Source organism: Nymphaea colorata, chromosome 14, assembly GCF_008831285.2.
Source record: "Nymphaea colorata isolate Beijing-Zhang1983 chromosome 14, ASM883128v2, whole genome shotgun sequence".
In the NCBI taxonomy this organism is placed as follows: domain Eukaryota; kingdom Viridiplantae; phylum Streptophyta; class Magnoliopsida; order Nymphaeales; family Nymphaeaceae; genus Nymphaea; species Nymphaea colorata.
The window spans coordinates 1517814-1543457 of NC_045151.1; the positions used below are offsets into that span (position 1 = coordinate 1517814).

At 37.4% G+C, this 25644-nt stretch overlaps 1 long non-coding RNA gene across 1 annotated transcript; it reads left to right on the forward strand.

Annotated features, from left to right (window-relative positions):
* Positions 1-4922: 4922 nt before the first annotated feature.
* LOC116267600 (uncharacterized) lies at positions 4923-15071 on the forward strand. The gene is made up of 3 exons (XR_007572084.1): positions 4923-13416; positions 14152-14292; positions 14397-15071. It is a non-coding gene; the product is annotated as an uncharacterized LOC116267600 (long non-coding RNA).
* Positions 15072-25644: the final 10573 nt, after the last annotated feature.

Here is a 25644-nt window from a genome sequence, read left to right on the forward strand (position 1 = left end):
TTCACATCAAGGGTTCATTATTTGTTGGGATTGCGAGAAACACGATTACATTGTAGAATCATCAAGGGTATCAAGCAGGATAAGTCCCGTCAAAATGCTTGCGTAGCCATCAGTAGATGAGTACAGTTTGCAAACAACTAAATCGATCAATTCCAGTGCCTTGCGTCGCATCAATACTGCATTTAAATTCTCATGCTCTCCATTTAGATTACCAAGGGAAAGGTGCAGCTAAGATTGGTAATGGGAAAATGTTGATCAATTAATTTTGCTTGACCAAATTTTATTTGCTCTTAGAGGATGTTTTTACATGTTTTGGATTTCACAAATTGGTCACTTTTCGTACAGCAAGCGTACTTTAATAAAATTGGGCCATCTAGGAAGAGTGAGAATGTGATATGTCAGTTTCGTTGTATGGGACGCCGAACCTTTCGTATTGTTTGAGAAGTGAAACAGATTTGGTTTGCTTTATATTCTAAATAATGGCATTTTGTTCGGTCTGTCAATGAGGCAGGCATCCTAAACTGCCCTCTTCACATGATGAACATTTTGTGTCCTCTTGAAGTTACTGATTCGAATTTGACGTTATTCATTCCAAATATTGTATCAGTGTTGTCAATGGTTGTCCAAAATTCTTATGAATTTGTTTTCTTGTCTCATATGTACGACATGAAAGATAAACTCAGAACTTTCAAAGTATATGTTGAAACCACTAATGAACACAAAGCGTCGTTTCCACAATCTAATGGCAGAGGTGAACTTGTAGGTATTGAGCCTTATTTTTCACAACTTTGGGAACGGGACGTGGTGTCGTGTTCGTGCTCAAGAACAAATGACATGGAAAGGTGTAAACTGTCGTATCATAGAAACAATGCCGTCCAATATGGGCTATACCGACATTCCTTTCTCGCATTGGTGAAACGTTTTTTCTTTCTGCTGCGTACATCATAAACATGATTCCACCAGCACCTAGTCAAGGCTGAGCTCAATCAGCTTGAACTCGGCTCCACTCTTATTTTGCTTGGCTCGAGCTCGAGTAGAGCTTAAGAATGTTAGCTTGAGCTCGACTCGATTAATAATGTTTGAGCTCGAGCTTGACTCATCGACATGTTAACTCGTTTAGAAATATGAAAGGCGAAAGATAAGGTAAAAAATTTTGAATTTCAAATTTTTTAATAATGGGTGTCTTTTTAAATCACAAACTATGCCTCTCCATTAATTTCCCTTTCTCTCTTATTTAAGTCAATCACAGACATTAATCTCTTTCTCTTTCTTTTTGAAATTTAATTCACTATTTCTCTCTATTATTTAACTCACCTTTTTTGGAATTGGAAATATATTTCTTGAAAAATGGAATGAGAAAAATCTTTCCGATTTTCATTTTGATGTGTGTGTGATGACTGAGAAATAAATTTTCAAAAATTTAGGGGAAGAAGAGAGTGAGGAAGGAAGAAGGAGGGAGGAGAAAGAAGGGAGGCAGAGGAAGAAGGAAGCGAGGAAGGAAGAAGGAAGGTGGAGGAAGAAGGGAGTGAGGAAGGAAAAAGGAAGGCAGAGAAAGAAGGGAGCGAGGGAGGAAGAAGGGAGCGAGCGAGGAAAAAAGGAGGCTGAGAACCAAGGAGGAAGAAGGGAGTGAGTGAGGAAGAAAAGAGGCTCGGGAGGAACGAGGGAGGCGGAGGTAATGGTAAAAAAAAAACGGTTGAATTTTTTTTTCAAAAATATATTTTAGTTTCTAGTTTCAACGGTCAAAAAAAAAAATTCATGCCAAAAAAATTTTAAAAATATTTCCTGTGCTACAGGAAATTACCGGGCCATCAAAGGGTCCCTTTAATTATATACTTGTTGTCTTTTAACTCACCGTTACACCATCCCTCTCATTTATTTCAATTTTTAATAATGGGTGTCTTCTATCGATAAAAATGAAATGAGAGAGAGAAAAGGAAATTGTCTTTTAACTCACCGTTACACCATCCCTCTCATTTATTTCAATTTTTAATAATGGGTGTCTTCTATCGATAAAAATGAAATGAGAGAGAGAAAAGGAAATGAGAGAGAGAAAAAGAGAAATAAAGGGCGTTGTCAATAATAATAATAATAATAAATGAGAGAAAAAAAAGAAACGGTGAGTTAAAAGAGGATAAGTATGTAATTAATTAGGAGAGAGAAAAGGTGAGTTAAATAATAGAGAGAAACATTGAATTAAATGGCAAAGAGATATTAATGGAGAGGAATAGTTTGTGATTCAAAAAAACTGGTTGGCTGAGTCTAAATCAAACCAATTTACCAAATTCGAGGAGAGCACAGTTGGTAAACTTGTAACTGGACTCAGTAACATAAACGAGTCGAGTTTCAAATTTGAACTGACTTGCAAGCTCAAAGTCTCGACTCTAACTCGAGCTTTTATGAGTCGAATCGAGCAAACTCAGCTCGTTGTTCACCCCTGCCAACGCCTTTTTTTTTTTTTTTTTTTTTTGATCAGATGCTTCATCACAAACATCCATGTAAAACATTTACGTTGAAACACTTCTTTTTATACTATTTCCGAAAGCTAGGGCTCGATTGTATGGATATACAGAACACAAGCATAGTCACACTTGAATCTTTAGTATACTCCTTCCTTTGTGCCAAGGCTATTTATCATGCCAAAATCCAAATTCACACAAAATTTATTGTGTTCAGAGACTTTATCTTTGATGAGCTAGAGCTACTACCTTTTCAGTTTTCACACAGCTACAGTGCTACACCATTGATGTACTCCTCCACTTAGTTTTTAAGGAGAGCTACTACTTTTAAGAAAGATGAAGTTGATAATGTTAAGAAAGAGGAGATGCCAGAAGAGAAAGTGGGAGAGGGTGTAACAAGAGAACCAACCTTCCACATGAAATCTGTGTGACAAAAAACACCAATCCATCATCAATTAAAATCTCTTAAGGAAATTTTAGTAGCATCGGATGTTGTGACTGAATTTGAGCATTGCATGGCAAGATGGAAGTTCTTGCTGAAGCTGCAAATGGAAATGAAGTAGCAGAGTTGCAGAAGCTGGTAGAACATGGACCGATGAGTTCAGAAGATCCAGCTAAGAAGACAAGTTCTGTCCTTCTCTGATCAATGGCCAACAAACTTGTCTCTGAGGTTATTAAGAACATGGAAAGCCAATTCATCTTGCCATGTGACTATTAATGAGTCTGAAAGCAAGTGCAACCCTTCACTGCAACTGAACTAGCAGGTTAATGGAGAGGTTGGCATTTTTGAAACAGGTAGCCTGATAACTGCTAGTTTGAACCCTTCCCTCTCAGATTTTAAAAAATTATATGTAAATCTAAAAAAATTTAGTTTAATATATATATATATATATATATATATATATATATATATATATATATATATATATATATATATATATATATAATTTTAAAATTTCTATGTTGGCCCCTGTTAAAATTTTGAAACTATAATTAGACATTGCAGACGGGATATGTTCAGGAATATCCGATGCACTACTAGGCACAAATCATGTTTATTAGATCGGGGGACACTTTGGTTTAATAAAAAAGTTTGGGTCTGTGACCCCAACTGTAATTTTCTATGCCTTCAAACGAAGAATTTGAAATCCTTGCTAAGAACTTTGATTTTAGATGCAAGGATGTTGGATCACAATATCTCAATCACCCCAGCCCTATGATCTCATGAAATCAAATGTTAGGGGTGATTAATTACACTGAGTCTCAAATTTAAAGGTTTGCTTTAACATATATAAATGTTACCTTATATCGTTAATTATAGTGAACTCTGGATTTGAGGCCTACTGATTTAAGATCTCATTTTGTTTCAAATCCATGGATGTGACTTGAGATCCATGGATATCAGGATGCAAAGTTTACAAATCGATTGAGTAATATTCTTTGCATCCTTCAAACAAATTAATGATCCCGGAACAATATTATTAGAAATCGAGGATACAAAACCTTAGGCTATGCTTGCTTCCGCTTGGATTATATCCAAGGGGATCTCAAATCTACAATGCATGAACTTCAGTGTTACAACAAAAAGTAGATTTCAACTTCTCACAGCAACATAGATCATGGTGTTTAGGGTCGAACCTCAAATCCATGGAGCCTAGATGTATGGTGATCCAAGGTCATCCTCGATCTCAAGCACATGTAAACGAACGTAGCCTTGAAAGACTGAAGATCCTAGAATGTTAGATCATCTCTAAATTTAAAAATTTAAAAAGTGGCACAATCCCATGCACTTTACAAACTTGAGATATCCTCTTAATCGCCAAGGTAGGGTCTGAACGAGCCTTGGCTTGGTCTCAAATTTTTTTTTTAAAAAAATTTACATGTGAATTTTAGAAAATTTCACTTGTTATATATAAATTTTTTAAAAAAACATCATTTCAGCCCTAGTTAAAATTTAAACACTTTAATAAAGCCGAAATTTATTGGGTTCTCAACCCAAGGAACTTAAAGAAGAGTGAAAAGAAACAAATTGTTGACCACACACTTGGATCAACTCGCAGCTTTTTCGTAGAAGGCAGCGCAAAGTAATAACTTTTGAGATGTTTGCTCTTATCCAGTGTTGTTGGGTGAAGTTGAAAATTTATTCATTCATTCAATCAAATCAGTAAGCCATTGAAATTTGAAAGAAGGGCGAAGGAATTGCTCTAGAAAGCAAGCTTTAGAAAGACGGGTGCCAGGCGAGAGAGACTAAAGCCACCATCAGCGGGGCAAAAGGGTGAAGGAAATGCTCTAGAAAGACGAAAGCCACCCTTTCCTCCCCCACTGTTAAAGGTTCAAAAAAAGCCTTCAACTTATTTATATAGTTGAGTGCACACATATATGCACCAAAGGGTGTGAGGGCATTTTCAAAATTTTTATAAAATAATATACATTTTAAACATTGTAATTTTTTCACAGTGTTTTTTATTTTAATTTTCACAAAGACATTTTAGTTATTGCATACAAACTGTGTTAATGGACTTTTTTTTTTTTTAAATTTTAACAAAGACATTTCAGTTATTTCATAGAAACTGTGTAGATGAAATTATATACATGAGCGTTCACAGGATGGGGATGCCGGCAAGATGAGAAAGCCTCCCCTCTTTTCCGGGCTTGCAGCCGTCATTATTTATAGTCCCATCCTACGCCGATTGCCAAGCAAATCTGTCTCTCTCCCTCTCTTTCCCTCTCTCCCCGGTCTCAGAACTCTGGCGCAGCGATGCAGGACGGATTGCTAGGTCGGCGAGGCGGTAGGAGGGGAAAAGGGAGGCCCTATGAAAAGAATCATCCTGGGCCATCGATTCACGTTCAACGGCGAAATCTGGCGGAAAAAAAGGTTTCTTCGGAGATTCATTTCATTTTCCTTATACCAGCATACAGATTTGATTTTCATGTCATGTCACCCAGCGTTAGTTTGTTAATCAGGTTTAGATGTTGCTTTTTCATGCTCAGTTCGCCGCCATCATCCAGCTTTGCATACAGATTCATGCCAAAAACTTCATTGACCGCCATTAACCATACGCAGCTTGAATCAATTCTGTGACGTTAGAAATTTGTTTGAGCTTACAAAGCGAAAGCACACTCCGGACAAAGTAGCTATAACGACGATAAGCAAAAACTCTATTTTGTGCGACGGGAATTCCAATAGGACGATACAACAGAAACTGTGGCAAAGCCGGAGCTACGGTACCGTTCGCACTGTTTGAAAACCTTTGCATATTTACTTATACACAACAGTGCCCACGCAAATTTTTTTTTTTTAAGTAGTCATTTTAAATATTTATTATTATATATATATATTTATTTATTTTTTTATAATTAATCCAAACATTAACATATATATTAAAATATTAAATCCACGTAACTTCTCCACCGGCTATGTTACAAATGCCATGGCTATGTTACAAATGCCAAATCATTTTTCTAGCCCTTCCGCTGCGTCACGAGTGCCTGCGTCGGTGCCTTACCTCACAGAAGAGGTGCAGCGAGAAGCCTTGAACGAATGATGCAGAAAGAAAGTGCTGCGGACACGGGGAGGAGGGAGGCCCAAAGCACTGCGCTGCTAGAGGCGGGAGGGAGAATCATCCAGGCCCTGAACAAGAAGCCGGCCCCTATTAGAAGGAAAAGGCCGGTGAGAAGAGGAAGGGATGTTCGCTTCTGTTTCTCATTCAAGGACTGAGCGCACACGACAGAGCCCACCGAGACGACGAAAGTCGCGAAAACGGCAACGGAAAAGGAGGATTCAAGGGGGTCGCCGTTGGCTACAACCTGCGCATAGGCACTATAACCAAAAAAAATGAAGCCTAGAATGGGGGCAACGTTGACTGCCTTCTTCAGCAGCAGGTCTGAAAAGTTCTTCATGGACGAAAGGGGCTTCGAAAATTAACCAGACACGAAGCATGCATCAAATACAAAGGAGGAAGCAAGGAAGAGGGATAGGGAGAATGGCCGAACGGGAGAGAGAGGGGGGTAAGGGGGGTGGAAGAGTCTGTTGTGGCGACATCGATATATAGGCCGGGTGTCCGCCCCCGGTGCAAGAAATGTCAGAAATCACTTGACTTGATATCAAGGAGATGGTTGGAGGTGAGTAGGTAAAAAAAAGATGTCATTTTTATTTATTTATTTATTTTTAATCTGTAACGAATTGAATTTACACTGATCTACTATTCTTTTTATTTTTCTCCCTTAACAGTCAAACACATTTTGTTTTTTTTTCTTTAATTTTTTTTTTTCTAATTAGTCAACCAAATAAAAGAGAATTGCTCAATCCCAAAAAAACTTTTCATCTTCATTTTTTTTTTCCTTTCAATTTGTTCGATTTAAGAGGAATTAGATTTACACTGATCTATCCTTTTCTTTCTCTCTCCTAACAATCAAAGACACTTTGTTTCAATCAAACACACTTTGTTTCTTGAGGAATTGTTCAATCCTTTTCTTTCTCTCCAACCAAACATGGTCGTATAAGCCTAAACTTTTTTAATTTCTTTAATTTTTAAAATAAGTTTGAAAACTTATTTTCATTAAGACATCAAATATTATTTTCAATTTTATTCTTTTAAGGCATCAAATATCCCTTAAAAATTTAAGGACTCGTAAATTAAATTGTCTCCAAGCCAATGCTTTGCTTTGGTGTGCTGCTTCTTTTATGGCGTAACATGTTTTATTTTATTTTTTAAATTAGAAAACATCTCCCTTCTCTTAAACGCTTAACATATGTATCTATAATGGGGATGTCGATGGCAAGGCCGCGGCTGACGTAGACTTTTAATTTTATATTTTTAACAATTTTTTATTTATACTCAACCTTTAATAGATACAGAACAATTTTTTATTTAAATAATTTTTTTTGGTTATTATAAATTTTTCTATACAATTTTTTTTTTTAATGTAAGGTATAAGGGGAGCACTGTTGGCAATGGTGAAGAGTTGAAGCCCTTAACTGGTACCCGTCAGCTTTCAAAAGAGAGAGATTTGGGTCCTTATTTCACCTATCAAACTTAAGATTAAATCTAAGATCTGAGTACCTCAAATCCATCTTGAATCTAAAGAGCCGATGCGAGGCAAACAAACACTGTATTGTATAGACAAATCTAAGGAAAAATTTCTGTATTCTTATCATGGGCAAAGTAATAACTTTTAGATTGAAGAACAATTTTGATAGTAAGTTGTGTATAACTAGCAGTGCTAATTTTATACAAAAAAATATTTTAAAAAATTCGTCAAAAAGGAATTTTAAAATATATCAATATGAATCCTTTTGTGAAAAATAAAATAAAATAAAAAATGAAAGAAAAATAATCAAAAGATAACTTAAAAAAAAAAAAAGACGGGGGGCAAAACGACTGGTCACGAACCTGGGGCCTGGGGCTGAAGTTTCGCAGAAACTTTATACAAAACGACAAGTCACGTCGCATTTACTATAATTAAAGTCATGGTCTATCTTTTTCAAAGTAAATGGCCCACGGCACGCGGAGTAGGTCCGACCGACGACCTTGGAGGTCGGCCATTGAATTTAAAAATAATTTAAAAATATTAAAAAATGATCAAAAAATTTTAAAATAAAAGGTTATGCTCATGTTACCGGGTCAGCAGGGGCATTGACGTTTCTTTATATTTTAAAAATGTATATTGAACTTTAAAAAACATTTTTATTTTAGCTCTCGTTGACGCGTGAAACAAAAAATTACCAACTCTCCCCTCAAGCAAAAATGTTACGGTTGTAAAATGAAAAGCTTGCCGTGTAGGGTAGGGAAGATGGAAGGTTCGGCTGTGTAAAACAGAAAGCTAAGCTTGCCGTGTAGGGTAGGCAAGATGGATGGAGGAATTCTCATTACAGCTGGGCCGCAAAATGTGATTATGTCTGAATTAGATGCGTACTTAACCATATCAACTCGTTCAGATGTTCTCATAGTTGGATTCAAATAAAAAAAATAAAAAAATGTCTATTCTACGTACGAATCCAATTCATATTTTGAATACATACTGAATTCAATTTTTCAATTTTGAGTTCAAATTGTTGTTTTTAAGTTTTAACAAATTCTTAAAAGCTTTAAGATGCATAGCGTAGGTCGGGCTAAGTGTTTGTAAAAAAAAAAAGAAGAAAAAAAATTGATGAAAAAGAAATAAAAAAATGAAAACTAGAAAGAAATGAGAGAAAAGGTAAAGAAAGATAATGAATTAATGTAAAAGATTGTTTTTTGATAAAAAGTGAAAAAAAGAATTAACGAAAAAATTTATTTAATACGTTGCTTAATTTTTATTTTATTTACTTATGCATATTTTGTTGATTTTTTTTAAAATGATTTTTAAATAACACAAGAATACTCCTGCCAGACGAACAACACCAAGGGCCGGCTTGAATCCAAAATGTGCTAACTGATTGTAACATAAGAGACCACATCCTTTAACATTCATGTGTTACTACATTTTATGATTTTTTCTTTTTTTCATTAACAAATTATTTAAAGTCTTTGGTGCTCAACCACACCAAGAAAGCTTCATAGACGTTAATTTGGAACCCATATTAACCCAGACATTTGAACATGAAGTCTGAAATCTCCAGCACCATAATCCTATTGAAGCTATCACATAGCTTTTGGTTGAAACAGAACCGGAGAAAGAAAAGCAATTTTCAGACTGAGGGGAAGAAAAGCAAAGTAAGAAATAAAGACGATGGTGACAATTACAATTGAGTTGTAGACTTGGATGCTACCCTCATAAAAATCTAAGTTGAGTGAGTGGGTCTGTTGATCACCACCACCACCACATTATCGTCTTGCCAGTGGTAGAGATTGTCTCCCTTTATTTAATTTAGAAAATAGTAGTTATAATGTGAAAACCAATATAACTATTTATTGGGTGATACAATTTTTTTTTAATGAATCATTTTTAATATGGATATCATTAAAACCAATATATCTTTTTTAAGTAGTAAACAAACATCATTTTTGTGTTTTGTCTCGCTATTATTTTATTATCTCATAAACATTATCTCAAGTTTAGCATTATCTCATGCATTTGTTTATTGTTTTATTAATTGATAAATATTTAGTTATCTCATAACTATTATTTTTTATATATGTTTAGCATTATCTTATTATCTCGTAAATTTTTTGTTATATCTTTTATGTTTAGGATTATTTTATACATTCATCCGTCCGTTATCAAATTTTTGTTATCTCACCAACATACATATGTAATATATGAACATAAAAGTAAATGTATATATTAATAATAAGGTCTACATTTGACATATTTTCATTACATATATAAAGTCACCTACAGAACTCTCAATAAAGAAAATGGTGACATGCAATGGACGCTGCACTTGACTGAGCTGAGAGACTTCCGTCGGAATGCTTCTTACAAAGCATCTAATAAGGACAACGGCGTGAAGGATCCCTGAAAAAGATGAAATCTCATGCCACAATACTTGGGAGTCATGGAAGGATGAGGACCAAGTCATCCTGTCAGTCATATGAAGTCAAGTTGATTAACTCGGCTGGGTTTTTTAGTTCCAGCATCACAAAGACTGGAAAAAGGTTTTTCCAGCTTTTTTTATGGTTCTGGGAAAAGAGTGTCAATTTATACCAACCAAATTAAGGTTAAAAATTGGGAATACATAAATGAAGCCCATAATGCAACATTCAATACATATTCCCAATGGTCCAAAGGGGAAAGATATGTTGCGCTAGCTCTCCCTGCCTTCCTCTTCGCTCGAGCTCTCTTTTCCTCCTTTCTCCTTCTCCATCCCCCCCATCGGCCATCTACCTCTCCTCACTTTGCCTCCCATCAGGGGCGGAGCCAGTACTTTCTTCAGGAGCGGCATCTACCTCTCCTCACTTTGCCTCCCATGAGGAGCGGAGCTAGTACTTTCTTCAACCTCTGGAATTTGGGTTGGACCAAATTGAATTCAAATAAAAAAACTACATGACACAATTAAAAAATTATATTCCATTGTCACTGTTGAGACGTCAGGTAAAGTTTTTTTTAGTCTTTGCCTCTCTCACTCATATGTAAATGTAAATTAATGATGAACATGGAGAGAGGGGATGCTGTGGTATAAATCCTTTCTGTGCATTTGATCTGACGCACAAGAAAAGGGGCTGCTAGCCACATTGTAGATTGTAGTTGAGGCGCTTGCCACAGCAGCCCACAAAATTTGCTTTATTTATATATAAAAACTTTACTAATTTTCATTTATTTACTTGAGATCTCTTCAAAATTTGAAGGCCCTCATCCTGAAATTTTTGGCTCCGCCACTACTCTACAACCCTCTGTTCAACGGCTAGCGCACAAAGAAGGAGCTGCTCTGCAGCCCCCTTGTGCACTAAGAAATGCGCTGCAGCCCCTCCCAACGGTCACAGAAATAGTTTTCTGTGCTATATATATATAATTATTTCTTTTATTTTCTTTTTCTTTTGGGTGAGCAAGGGGTATTAATCCCACCGCCCGAAAAGGCCCGAAGGCTCCCTCATTCCCCCTGCCTTCGGGGTCCTGAGCTGCGTCGGTGTCAGTGATAGCAACGGTGCACCCTTCAGCTTAGGTGCCGCGCTCTACCGCCTTAAGACACATGAACATAACGCCCACGAGAATCGAACTAGAGACATGCCTTAGTACAGGCCCCTAACTCAACCACCTATGCTATGCCCCTTGAGGCTATTTTTTTTTCCTTTCATTCCCTTTCTTTCCTATTTCATTTTTCCCTATTCCGAACAAAGAGGTCAATGTCTTTCTATTAATAATATAAGCTTTTTTAATGTAGACACCTCACACCGTTGGCCCACGAGCCCACGCGGGGTAGGTGTGACAGACGACCGTTCACATGGACTATTAAATTTAAAAATAGTTTAAAATATTTAGAAAATGATAAAAAAGTTCGACGTTGCGTGGAAGTCACTAAAATCTTGCGTATACGTAGCAGTAAGGGCCAAGGCAACAATACAGGCGTCGAATGAGTTGGATTTTAGCTTACCAAACGATAGGGACGAAGCAAAGTGTTGGGGCTGCCAAACCAAAAGTCTGCCGTGTAGGGTAGGCAACAAGGAAATTTGGACAAATTCGCTCATAACAGTTGGGGCGTGTTTGAATTAGATGCATACTTAACTTGAGATGTTCTCATATTTGGATTTGAATTTGGATTCAAATAAAAAATGAAAAAAAAGTCTGTTCTACATACGAATCCAATTCATATTTTGAATACAACTAAATCCAATTTTTCAATTTTGAATTCAAATTTGACTGTTGAACTGTACCACAATTTGAATTGAGAGTTCCGGAGAAACAAATTGTTAATCCAATGTTAAACGGTAAGAAAGAGTAAAATCTATCGGACTGAATTTCAAATTGTTGTTTTTAAGTTTTAACAAATTCTTAAAAAGCCTTAAGATGCATAGCTTAGTTGGTCGGGCTAAGTGTCTGTAAAAAAAAAGAAGAAAAAAAATTGATGAAAAAGAAATAAAAAAATGAAAACTAGAAAGAAATGAGAGAAAAGGTAAAGAAAGATAATGAATTAATGTAAAAGATTGTTTTTTGATAAAAAGTGAAAAAAAGAATTAACGAAAAAATTTATTTAATACGTTGCTTAATTTTTATTTTATTTACTTATGCATATTTTGTTGATTTTTTAAAAAATGATTTTTAAATAACACAAGAATACTCCTGCCAGACCAACAACACCAACGGCCGGCTTGAATCCAAAATGTGCACTTCTCCAAATGCTAACTGTTGTAACATAAAAAACCATTTTCAATTTATGTTTTCGGACCGGATCACATTGGCAGGTACTTTCGTTTTTTCGGTCATTTAAACCCCATGTAAAAAATAACTTTTAGACACCGTTTGACCGCAGGCAAGATTTTGAAATGGTAAATTTACCATTATAAATTTTTTTTTGAAAAAAAATATAAAAAAAAAAATTTCCTTTTTTCAATTTGAGGTATTGTTTGATGGCATGGTAGTTTTTTACAAAGTAAAAATTAATTGTGTTTGGTGTATATGGTAAAATAAAGGAGAGACTTTTTATGTGACCATTGTGTGCGTTGTGTGCCTTTAACTTAAGTCGTAGTCGATACATTATTCATATCAACATTTTTATCGTGATTTTTTCCTATACTAACAAAAAATATGACTGTTTGAAAACATGTTTATGATCCTTAAAAGCATAAAATTATCCTCAACACTGCTTATGATCCTTGAAAGCACAACTGATTCTCTTCGCCAAAGGGGGTGCTCACCAAGCTACGGTAAGAGCAAAGATATCGACAGGAGATCATTTTAAAATGCTATTTCAGTATAACTTACTTTTGGAGACTGTAATTCCATCTAGCAGGAGATCTGAGAAAATAGAGAAACATGATACCATCAAAATCATAATCGAACACAAAAAATCGTCAGTAACAGAAAGAAATGCGAACCCCTAAAATTGAACCCCAAAAACGAATGCAACAAAAAATGCTAATAACAAAGAATAAGATAGATGCAGACCATATCAAAAATAAATCAAACAAAAAAACACATCAAAATGCACAAGTTTGAACGCCCAAAACTGAACCTCTAAAAACGCCCAAGGACTGAAAGATAGAGAAAAAAGAAGCGGAAGAGCTGACCTGCTGCGGAGGAGAGAAGACTTGGAGCTGATGCTGGAAGCTAACTTTCCGGAGGAGGGCAGGAGCGCTGCGATATAATGAGGAGACTTGCGAAGGGGAGGAGAGCAGTAGCGGAGCTTCGTGTGGGCTGGCATGGGCCACTGCCCACGCCAGCCCATTAGTGCTCCCATTGGAAAGAGCTCCACCAAAAGACTGTCCCAAGTCCAATGCCCATGCCAGACTTGGGTCGAGCCTCACAGTCCAAAATCGAAAGCCGACTGTTTACTGTCACTCTGTCAAGCGTTGCTCTGCCGTGATCCTCACTCATCAAGAAGGTGCTGTGGCTGTACAAGTCAATTGCTTGAAAAGAGCTGTAGGTTGTGATATGGATGAAAATGGGAAAGGTTCTTTCACGATGGTAGCGCAGTAATCTTCTTTGGCTGTTACAATTCATAGCAAATCCCCACAATTTAGTTGCTAATTTGTTTTGGTTCTTAATTCACTGGTTGGGAATGCACTATCTGGATAATCACAGACATCATACATGAGTTTCATCCAATGTCATTTAGTTACACAACATATCTAAGAGCAATAATCACAAGTAGAGAACAGATTTCAGGGAAGAGAATTGAAGAGTCGTAATCATTTTTTCTGTTTACTTAACTTACAATTCCTCTCGGATTTTGCCTGCGGGTGATTTTTGGTTGCTATGTAAGTTTCTTACTTTTATCTCAGTGAGTACATAGATGTACACAGGCTTGCTCATGTCAAGCAAACCAAACTTCTCTGAACTTTTTTTTGACTTCTCTTGAAATAAAGCATTTGGATTCTTTGCTTGATTATGACATGTTTAATAAAAGTTGTTTAACATTATTTTATATATTTGTCTGTTTGTTATTTGATTATTTGATAAATTTTTTGTTATTTTATATTTATTTGTTTTATATATATATAATGTCTAAATATAAAAATAAGTATTTATAAATAATAGGATCTGCATTTGCCGTACTCTAATTACCTATATGAAGCAGGATAAAAACACGGTGATAAGGGTAAACGCTAACCTGCAGAATGATGACATGCAACAGACGCTGCACTTGATTGAGCTGAGAGACTTCCATGGGAATGCTTCTCACAAAGCATCTAATATCAGTTGCATCCTGACAACGACGTGAAGGATCCCTGAAAAAGATGAAATCTCATTCCACAATGTATGCCCCCCCCCAACGTAAGCGAGACGCCAGACCCCAGTAGTTTAAATCCTCCAACTAGCGCGAAGAGCTTTCTCTCTTCCTTTCCATTGACTTGTGAACAGATATTTGCCAGAATCAGCTGTGGGCGACGGCAACTGTTTGAGCGTCGGAGACAGGAGGGGGAAAACGAGTTGTGGACGATGGGGACAGGCTGCAGAGCTGCTGACGAGAGAGAATAGAGAGAGCCACCGACAATGCGGCCGAATTCTATTAGCTAAGCCGGAGGCTGAAGGAATGATGGGCGCTAGAGACGGAAAAGCCAGGGAAGCTAGTTGCGGGCAAAGGCAGCTGACCGGGGGTCGCGGAGGGAAAAAACGGGCCGATGGCGACAGGGACAAGCGGACAAGCTGCAGGAAAGGGCGACGGCCGACGGGGAAAAGTTAGAACAGAGAAGGGGGGATGCTGGTTTCCGTCGACGAGGAGGGACCGAGAGAAGCCGAGAAAAAGAGCCGCGAGACACATAGGAAGGGAGAGCTTTATCATTTGTCATCCAAGGACTCAGCCGGCGTTGGAGCATTTGTTGTTTTTCTCTTTTCAGCGTCCATTGCATTTCTTTTATATTTGGCTTGAAATTCAAAATTTGATTTACCTTGCAAGGTTGGCAAGGACGTTAGATCGGCAGCCTTATCTCTAACTTGCCCCTTCGATCCAACCTCCATTTCAAGGAGGTTTAACATTTCCTTGAGATAATGAAATCTTAGCCCTGGTAACAGCCTTGTGAAAATATCAGCTAATTATTTTTCTGATTGAACATATTTAATCTCAATCGCATTGTCTGCCACTTCTCTCTCTGACGAAATGATAGTCAATTTCTATATGTTTTGTTCGTGCATGAAAAACTGAATTTGCCACCAAATATGTTCCTCCAATGTTGTCACACTCTAAATTACCAGATCTTTCATCAAGTTATTTAACCATATTACTTTTGAGAGAGCTCCTACAATGGCCTTGTACTCTGCTTCTGTGCTAGATTTTGCCACTGTCTGTTGTTTAGTGGATTTCCAAGATATGATATTGTGACCAATTTTTGTAACATAGCCATTAGTGGATCTTCGATGGTCCAGACACCCAGCCCAATCGGCATCAGAGTAGACAAATAAAGTGAAAGAATTAGATTTTGATATCTCAAAGCCATGTTGTATGGTGCCTTTGAGATATCTTAAAATTCTTTTAACATGAGTCCAATGAATAGAAGTCGGCCGATGCATGAACTGACAAGTTTTATTCACTGCATCAGTAATGTTTGGGCATGTTAAAGTGGCATACTGAAGTGCTCATACGATCTGACAATACTGAGTTTCATTTTCCAATTTTTCCCCGTCGAATTTGGATAGATGGACATTCGGAGCAGCAGGCGTGGCACCAGATTTTGCATTCTCCATGTTTGTTCGCCTCAAAATATCTCTGATATATTTTCCCTGCGAGAGAACAATTTTGTCCTTTCGAAGTGACACTTCAATGCTCAAGAAGAAATGTAATCTTCCAAGATCTTTTATGGAGAACGTTTGTCCAAAGTAGTGTATAATCCTTTCAATCTCCTGAGGATTATTTCCTGTAATAATTATATCATCTACATATATAAGTAGAAAGATGATTGTATCTTGGGTTTTTCTAACAAAGAGTGAAGTGTCAACTAATGAATCCCTGAACCCATTTTGAAGAAGATATCCTTTGAGTCTTTCAAACTAGGCCCAAAGCGCTTGCTTTAAGCCATAAAATGCTTTTTTGACATGACACACTTGGTGAGGTTTTGTTGTATTTTCAAAAGCTGGTGGTTGAGTTAAAGACTTCTTCCTTTAGAATCCCATGAAAAAAGACATTGTTGACATCTAATTGGTGAATACTCCAACCCTTGGACACAACAATAGCCAGGACGACTCGGATAGCGGTGATTTTTATCACTGGACTATATGTGTCAGAATAATCAATTCCCCTTATAGCGAGCGATAGTCCCATCTGAGCATAGTTTGATTTTAAAAACCCACTTGCATCCGACTAGATTAACTCCCTTAGGTGGTGTGACAAGGTCCCACGTTTGGTTTTTGTAAAGAATATCCATTTCACTTTGCATGGCCTCAATCCATCGTGGGTCTTTTAAAGCCTCCTCAAGATTTTCTGGTTTTCTTTCTTCTAGAGATGTAGAAGCCATATAAGTCTTGGGTCACCTAGTTCCATCTTGAGACCTCATGATCATGAGATGAGTCGTGCTTGAAGTTTCAATGGTGAGAGAAGGATTATAGAAGGAGGAGATTGATCAAGAACATTTTCTTGAACACCACGATTAGGACTTGTATTAACTGAATTAAACGAATGATTGTTTGGAGTTGGATCTTCTTCCCATGAATGAGTATTGGGTAATAATACATATTGAGATCGATTTGAACCAGATCCAGTTTGCTTGGAGTTGTTTTCCTTTTGCGTCTCAGCTGAAGACATGTCAAGATGATTGGAAATTCATTTTCCAACGTCCCCTTCAGTGGTTGGAGAACCAGGTCCTTGAAATAAGAAACTTGTCTCGTTGAAAACAATATGTCTGCTAATAAAGACCATGTTGTGATTGGATCTAAACTTATATATCCCTTATGACATGTCCCATATCCAAGGAAGACACATGCTTTGGATTTTGGAGAGAGTTTGGACTCTCTATATGGCACAAGAAAAGGATAGCATGTACATCCAAGAACTCGAAAATAATCATATTGAGGGGTAGCGTTGAAAAAAATTTCAAATGGAGATTTATTTTCGAGTTCTGGACTAAGCAATCAGTTGATGACGTGAATGACTGTCCTAAATGAATCAACCCAAAAACGTTGAGGGAGAGAGGCATAGATCATCATACTTAACCCGGTTTCAACAACATGGCAATGTTTTCTCTCCACAATGCTATTTTGTTGAGGTGTGTGGAGGCAAGAAATCCATCTTTTTATCACATTTGTAGTGAGAAAATTTGAGAAATCATTGCTTAGAAACTCCCCACCAGAATCACTACGAAAATTTTTTATCTCATGTTCCCATTGTTTTCCACAAGCATCTTGAAATTTTGGAAGCATGATAACGTATCAGATTTTTTAACAAGAGGAAAAATCCAACTAAAACGAGATAAATCATATACAATCAATAGATAATATTTGTAGCCTTCTCTAGAACACGTTGGGGCAGGCCCCCAAAGATCCACATGAAGTAACTGAAGAGGATGAGTATTATTACTTAAACTGAAATCAATGGCAGTCGATGCATCTTAGCCAAAACACAATTAAAGCATAAATCAAATTTACTATCATCCAAAGGTACATAATTATTTTTCTTAAGCAAATTCAATGCCTTCAAGTGAGAGTGACCCAGTTGTTGGTGCCAAAGATTGGCTGGAAGACTTCTAAAATGTTGTGCAATAAGAGTACGTTTAGATTTCTTGCTGTCTTCATCAGCCCATACGTATAGACCATCTTTAGTTTTCCCTTTGTGAAGAGCTGCCCCTCTCTGCAAGTCTCTAACAACAAACCCATTAGCATCAAACTCTACCGAGCAATTGTTGTCTTTTGTAAAACGAGAGATAGATATAAGATTTTGACTGATTATTGACACATGCATAGCATTCTTTAACTGAAAAGAATGAGAGATTGACTTGAGAAATATGTTACCAATACGAAAAATCTGAGCCTTAGCGCCATTGCCTACAAGAACACTTTTCCACCTTGGTAATCGACTTTGTCTTCCATAGAATCATCACTATGAGTCACATGATGGGTTGCACCACTATCAGGGTATCAGACAATTGTCGCGGCCTCCATTCAAGGCCATGACTATAAAAGCCTTTGGTATATCATAACATGTCCGTGCAGTATGATTCCTACACCCACAAAATTGACATATAACCTGCTGATTTTCAGAAGTCTTTTCCCTGGAGTGCTTCATCCAGCAGGGTAAGAGTTCCTTCCGCGGCTATGGCCACCACGACCATTTCGGCCACTATTAGTCCCATGACTGCATAGTTTCCTCGACCACCATACCCTCCTCGTTGAATGAAAAAGGTTGTTGCTTAAGACTCAACTTGAGTAGGGATTTTAGGAGCAAACAATTGAAGTCGACGCTCTTGATTGAGTAAGAGATCATGTAACTCAAAAAAGGTGGGTAGTATTTTGGACATGGTGACTGTAGTAATAACACTCTCATGCTCACTTGACAGACCTTTGAGAGTATACAAAACCAGGTCTGAATTAGAAACAATTTCATTCACAACTCGAAAACAATCAACCAAAAACCTCATGTGGTTGAGATATTCTAACATACTTTTGTCAGTCTTTTTGGCATTTTGCAAATCCCTCTTTAACTGAAGAATACGAATATTTGAATGAGATGCATAGGCGTTAGCCAGGCCCACCCAAGCTTCATGAGCCATGTCATAAGAAATAATTTGAGTGAGTATAGACTCACTAACAGTAGACAATATCCAGCTTAACACAAGCTGGTCGGAGCATTTCCATTTGATGTATTCTGGATTAATTTCTGTGGAATTAGCATTCAGTTTTTCCGGTGGAGGAGTAGAAGAGCCGTCAACATACCTCAATAAGTCCTGGCTATACATGGCACTGCTGCGGAGTTGTGATTTCCAGAGAAGGTAGTTTTTTTCGACCAATTTGACAGATACGAGGCTTGCAATAGCATTCCATTGAGGATTTATGGTTTCCATGGCAGATTGCTGAAAAGCCACGACACTTGTAAAAACAATATCTCAGCAACGGATATTCCAAAAAATCTAAAAATTGTTTAGAGTGATCCTCAGAGTGGAGCAGCTGCTGGCACTTCTAAAATGCCGGCGTCTCCCCAGCTTAGGGTCTCCCAAAATGGCTCTGATACCATGTAAAAAAATTAAACAAGAAAGACAAGGAGGGAGCGAAAGAGAGCACACAAGAAATTACGTAGTTTGGTCAAACTCAACCTACGTCCACGAAGTCTTTCCTTTCTCTTCAATTCTGAATAGGAATCCTCTCTTACAACCACCTAAATTTTATTGAGGAAAGAAAGCTAAATAGAAATTTCAGGCTGATCTATCAAGATCCAAAAATCTTGGATCTTGATTACAAATTTTAATTTTTTCCCCTTTGGAATAGACTTCGGCATTTTCATGCATTGGATCATTTGTTGCTTTTCTCTTTTCAGCGTCGATTGCATTTCTTCTATATTTGACTTGAAATTCAAAATTTGATTTACGTTGCAAGGTTGGCAAGGATGTTGGATCAACAACCTTATCTCTAAAACGATTGACCTATTCTTTGGCAAAAGTTGGCGTTGGTTGAGATCAATAAATTGATAGAGAGATCAAAAAATTGATAGAGATGATCATCAGGTTTTGACTGGGTCGGGAATTAGGTGGTTTGAGGGACGGACATCGTCCCAGGCCGAGCAATAGCCCCACCCTGCGTTGTTGTTATTTGCATAAATGTAAAGTGTGAAAGACAGTTTCAAAAACAAGTTCATGACAAGGCTATTTTCTCCATATATTTTTTGACTAAGATGAGGACCAAGTCATCCACTCAGTCAAGTGAAGTCAACTTCATTGACTTGGCTGGGTTTTTAGTTCCACTGTGGAGCATAGCAAAGATTGAAAAAGGTTTTTCGGGTTTCTCTCTGATGGTTCTGAAAAGGAAATGTCAATTAGTACATGGTTTTGCAGTCTGAAACTCCATCCCCCACGCAAACTTAGAAAGAAAGATGGAGGCTGATGTTCGCCGACTGATTGACCTGTTCTCTGGCAAACGTTGGCGTCGGTTGAGATCAATAAATTGATATGGATTTTGACTGGGTCAGGAATTAGGTGAGATTGAGGGACGGACATCGTCCCAAGCTCAGCAATAGCCCCATCCTTGCAAGCGGTGGCATTGTTGTTATTCGCGTAAACGTAAAGTGCAAAACAAGTAAATAACAAGGCTATTTTTTTTATATATTTTTTATAGGATGAGGTCCAAGTCATCCAGTAAGTCATCTTGATTGACTTGGCTGGGTTTTTTGTTCCACTGTGGATGGGTTTTTAGTTCCACTGTGGAGCATCACAAAAAGTGGAAAAAGGTTTTTTGGGTTTCTTTGATGGCTTTGGGAAGGAGGTGTCAATTTATAAAATTGGGAATATATAAATGAAGCCCATAAATGCAACATTCAATACATATTTTCAATGGTCAACAAGGGACAACGCAACTCAGGATCCTGAGGCATAGAGAATGTGGGGGACCTTCGAGCTTTTTCGAACAGTGGGATTAATACCTCTGGCTCACCTGAAACAAGGGGAAAACCAATGTTGCCCATGCTCTCCCTACCTTCCTCTTCGCTCGAGCTCTCTCTTCCTCCTTCTCCATCCCCTCCATCGGCCATCTGCCTCTCCTCACCTTGCCTCCAGTGGTTGCTGTCCACCATTGTCACTATTGAATCTTCGGGTAAGGATGGGGAGAGGGGATGCAGTGGCATGCATCCCTTGTGTGCATTTGATCCGACACACAAGCAAAGGGGCTGCTCTGCAGCAGTGGCAGAGCCACATTGTAGCTGAGGCAATTGCCCACAATAGCCCACAAAATTTACTTTATTTATATATAAAATTTCACTAATTTTCAGTTATTTACTTGAGTTCTCAAAATTTGAAACTTAAAGTTGAAGCGCCCGCCCTGAAATTTTTGGCTCTGCCACTACTCAACGGCTCGCACAGAAAAGAAGGAGCTGCTCTTTAGCCCTCTTGTGCACTAAGAAGCACCGATGCACGCAAGAAAGGGGCTGTCGCCATCCTCTTTGTTTGTGTGCATAATGCCTCTATCTTCATTTTCCATTGTTTTCAACATATCTGTATTTTTCTCTCTCTCTCCCTTTAAAGAGGTATCCCCTTTGTAGATCTTTTTTTCTTAGTGTTTCCTTTTGTAATTTCTATCTGATTAATTTTTTTTTCTCCCTCTTTCTTCATCTCACGAGTGATGGGTAGCTCAGCCCATCAAGGCCGTCCTTAGTTTGATTATTGGAGAGTGCCATTTTGACAGTATTAAGGAGTAGTGCTGATCTTGAGATTCTGAGTGCCATTATGAGGTTAAGTGGACCAGTTCTTTAACCCCCCCTCTTCTTTTCTCTCTCTCTTTATCTCTCTCTCTCTCTCTCTCTCTCTCTCTCTCTAAACAAATGGAATATTGTCTATTTTGAAGTAATATTTTCATCTCCAAGGTCATCACTTTGGTAATTTTTAGTTGAACCTTTGATATTTCTTGTTTCTTATGAAATAGATCTCCCTCATGTTCCTTCCTCCTACAAAAGGAGTGGTATCTCTGTTTGGTATCATACCTTTAACGATTTGTTTTCTCCTTTTGACACTTCTGTATAACGTTTCAGACTTTTAAACTTATACTTATGTTGGTTTTAGCTGCAAAGGCAGTTAGCAAAATCCACTTTCACTTTGTTTCACATTCCATGTCTTAATTTCCATTAATTTGGTTTTAAAGAACCAGATTTCCCATTAAATTGTGAAAACTTTTTTTTGGGTGAACATAGGTTTTGAAATACTTTAGAAATTTTAAACATTCCATGTCTTAATTTCCATTAATTTGGTTTTAAAGAACCAGATTTACATTAAATTGTGAAAATTTTTTTTTGGGTGAACATGGGTTTTGAAATACTTCAAAACTTTTAAAGTGGAACAAATGTGACGTGGAGCTAATCTACGCCAGATTACAAACTGGTCAGATTTGGCACACTATCATAGATTTGACGTACACCAACCATAATCTGATGAAGCAAACCAAATCTGACTTATGGGCAGAGTGATCCCTTGACTTAGGATCCGAGATTCAGATTGCATATTCAACCAAGTTGAACAAGATAGCTTACTGTCAACCTTGAGTGCTATTGCTTAGCAAAGAAAGTGGCCAAATTATAAAAAAACGGAACATATCGAGCTGTATCAGTCTGATCGGGACTGGCACTATCCATGCACAACTATTAGCAGGGGCCCAGGCCCGTCGGCACCGAGAGATGCCACTGGTGGGAGGGAGCATCTTCGTCCTGTACTCTCTGCCTCTGTGCTTAACCGAGCAACAACTCACTGTTTTTTACATATTTTGTATGCTACAAATGTGCAGTATCTTAAGGTGAACTATCTATCATTTGGATCATTTGCCTAGTCTGTGTATGCATAGCCGACAATATCAAGGTAGTCATTTCGCCTCATTAATATTCCTGTCCCTTTTAAATATTTCGAGAATTTGTGAGCTGTCTAGCTATGAGTGGACGTAAGCTTGTGCATGATATGGCTGATAAGGTTCACATCATGTTCAATGTTTGACTTAGTGACATTGAGATAAATCATCCGACAAAAGCTGTGAATATTTTCAAAAATATTACATTCTTCTTTTTTTTAGCTTGCAGTTCATCAGAGTGTCAATGCCTATGAAGTACTGTGATCTTCCCGAGCTCATTTATCTCAAATTGCTTGTTTAGATATTCTTTGACTCGGGACATGTTATCATTGTCATCTCCTGTGTCGTCCACATAAACAAGCAAGATGGTCTTTTTTTTTAAGCTTGAACTGATGTGAACATAGTAAAATCTGATGTGCTTCTTTCAAAACCAATCTTAACAAGTGTTTCACTAAGACAAGAAAACCACCCGTGTGGTGACTGCTTTAATCCATATAAACTTTTTTTTAGCTTGCACACATAACCTTTTTAATTTTTGACACTGAGGAAATTTCATAAATACCTCTTCTCTTAAATCTCCATGTAAAAAGACATTTTTAACGTGAAGCTGCATGAACTCCCCTCTCTTGTTTAAGGTGATATCGGTAAATGCTCTAACTGAGTTCATTTTACCAACAAGAGCAAATCTTTCTTTCTAATCAATGCTCTCGATTTGTGTGAACCCTTTCCTTGACAAACTTTATATCTCCCTATAGTTCCATCGTTTTGATATTTTATTTTGTAAATTCATTTGCAACCGGCTACCTTTTTCCCTTTTGGTTGAGGTACCATTTTCTAGATGTGATTTGTTTCTAGAGCTGTCAACTCTTCAATCATAACATCTCTCCATTTTGAATCCCTCTTTGCTTCCTCAAAATGTCTTGGTTCTGGATGACAGTTCAAAGTATAAACTTGATATGGCTTCGACAAATTTTTGAAAGTAAGGTAGTTATCAATGGGCTGAACCTTGCAAGCAGATAAATAAGTGAAGAACTCACTAAATTTTAGTGGTGATCTGGTGGGTCGTGTGGACCTTCTCAACTGCTGATCTTCCAGCCTGTTTTCAATGTGCTCAAACTCTTGACATTGAAGGAATGTATTTGAGATCTAGTGGTGGCCTCATTTGCGTCAAGTTGAATGTGGTCGACATCATTATGTTGGTGTGCATTTCGTGTAGTGAGCTGTTCATGGTTTTCATTGATAAGACATCCACTAGTGGCTGCTTCATCATAAATGCTAACAACCGGTTGGCACGCATTGATGTCGCTGAGATTTCGTGTCATTCTTTCCCTTAAATGTGTTCCCCATAAAAAGGTTCCCATTCGAAAAATTTTACATGACGGGCAGCTAAAAACTATGTCACCTGGGTACGAGTACGGGTGCTGGTACGGGTACGGGAAAATGGGTATTGGTACGGTATTTTTGAAATTTATAGTACGAGTACGGTGTAAATTTTATGCAATAAAGTTAATTTTTTAATTAAAAAAATTATAAATTTTGAAGAGAAAAAACACCATATCATAAAAACAAACCTTCACAATGACTTACAATACATGAAAAGTGGAAACATTGTTATATATTAGTTTCCTGACTAAAGAAGCTTCTTTATAACTTATAAAGAAGCTTCTTTAGTCCTGTATCGAAAAAATCTGGAATAAAAAACTAACAAATGTTTTCGCTCATTATGTTTGTAAGTTGGTGGTGGAAGACCTCAACGGGTGAGAAGAGTTTGGTTTTAAAACATTTTTTTCGGGTAAACTTGGTTTGGATCTGGTTTTGACCCGAAACCAGATCCAAACGTACCACCGGTTCTGCCGTACCGGCGTACCGGTACCGGTACGCGGGTCAATATGCCGTACCGCGGTGACATAGGCTAAAAACCGTTTTCATAGCATTTATGACCCCTTTTTTTGCTATATACCCAAGGAAAATGAACTTCATAGATCGCTTTTGAAGTTTATTCCTAAATTTTTTTGAATGTGAACAAAAACACATACAACCGAAAACCTTGAGGTGTTATATAGAGACCAGTCTGTCAAGAAGAAACTAAATTGGGACTTGGCTGTCAATACTTGAGTTGGGCGCTCTATTAACTATGTAGCAAGCAGCACCTATAGCCTCCGACCAGAAGCAAGTGGGGACATTCAAGTGCATCTTGAGGGACTGGGTTATGTTAAGTAATTGCTGGTTTTTGTGCTCGACAGCCCGGTTTTGTTGTGGTGTATTGGCGCAAGTGAGTTGTGGTTGGATCCTTTTTTTTCTCGTAAATTCTTCAACAGCATAATTAACATATTCTCTTCCATTGTGCGATCTAGGCTTCTTTATTTGCACCATATTATGTGTGTACAAATTCATAAAAAACTTAAAAAAATTTTGGAACCTTATTTTCATTTTCTAAAAAATAAAGCCAAGTCATACGGGTTTTGTCAATGATAAATGAAACATATCTATAGCCAGAATAAGACTCCATGGGGGCAAAGAAAGTCTAGTTGACTTAGAGTACTCACATACATTCACATTTATGATTTTCACGAATAACATTTGGAACAGGAAGCCTTACAGAACGATCAGAAATATGACTAAGGCGAGAGAAGCAAGCAAACTGGTTTCAAAATCACCTTCCTCATTTTTGCGTCCTGGAAAATCACATCCTTTTTGAAAAAAAAAAAGATAAGTAATTATGAGAATTAGTAATCCTACTAATAAACATGAGATTGAGAATTTTGTATAGATGTGTATAGGTTTATCTCCCATTGTGAGCTTTGCTAGTTCTAATTGTATTTGGTACACTCTAGCCACGTTATTTTGTTCCCCGTAGACATCTTTTAATGTGCGTCAAATTTCCTTTGCTGTTCCTTTATAGAGAAAAATGTTGGAGGCATGGCTCCATAAACTTTATAAACCAAGACATAACTAAATCATTCTTAGATTCCCATTCTTCAAATTTAGAATCAGTAGTTGCTGAAGGAGAAAATCTTGCCGTTGATATATCCTATTTTCGAATGCCCACTCAAGAATAGTTTTGCAGCCTTGGCCCAGCCCAGGTAGTTGGTGCCATCGAGAGGGGTGGTTGTTATCTTCAATGTATAATTTTACTGATCGCAACATTTTT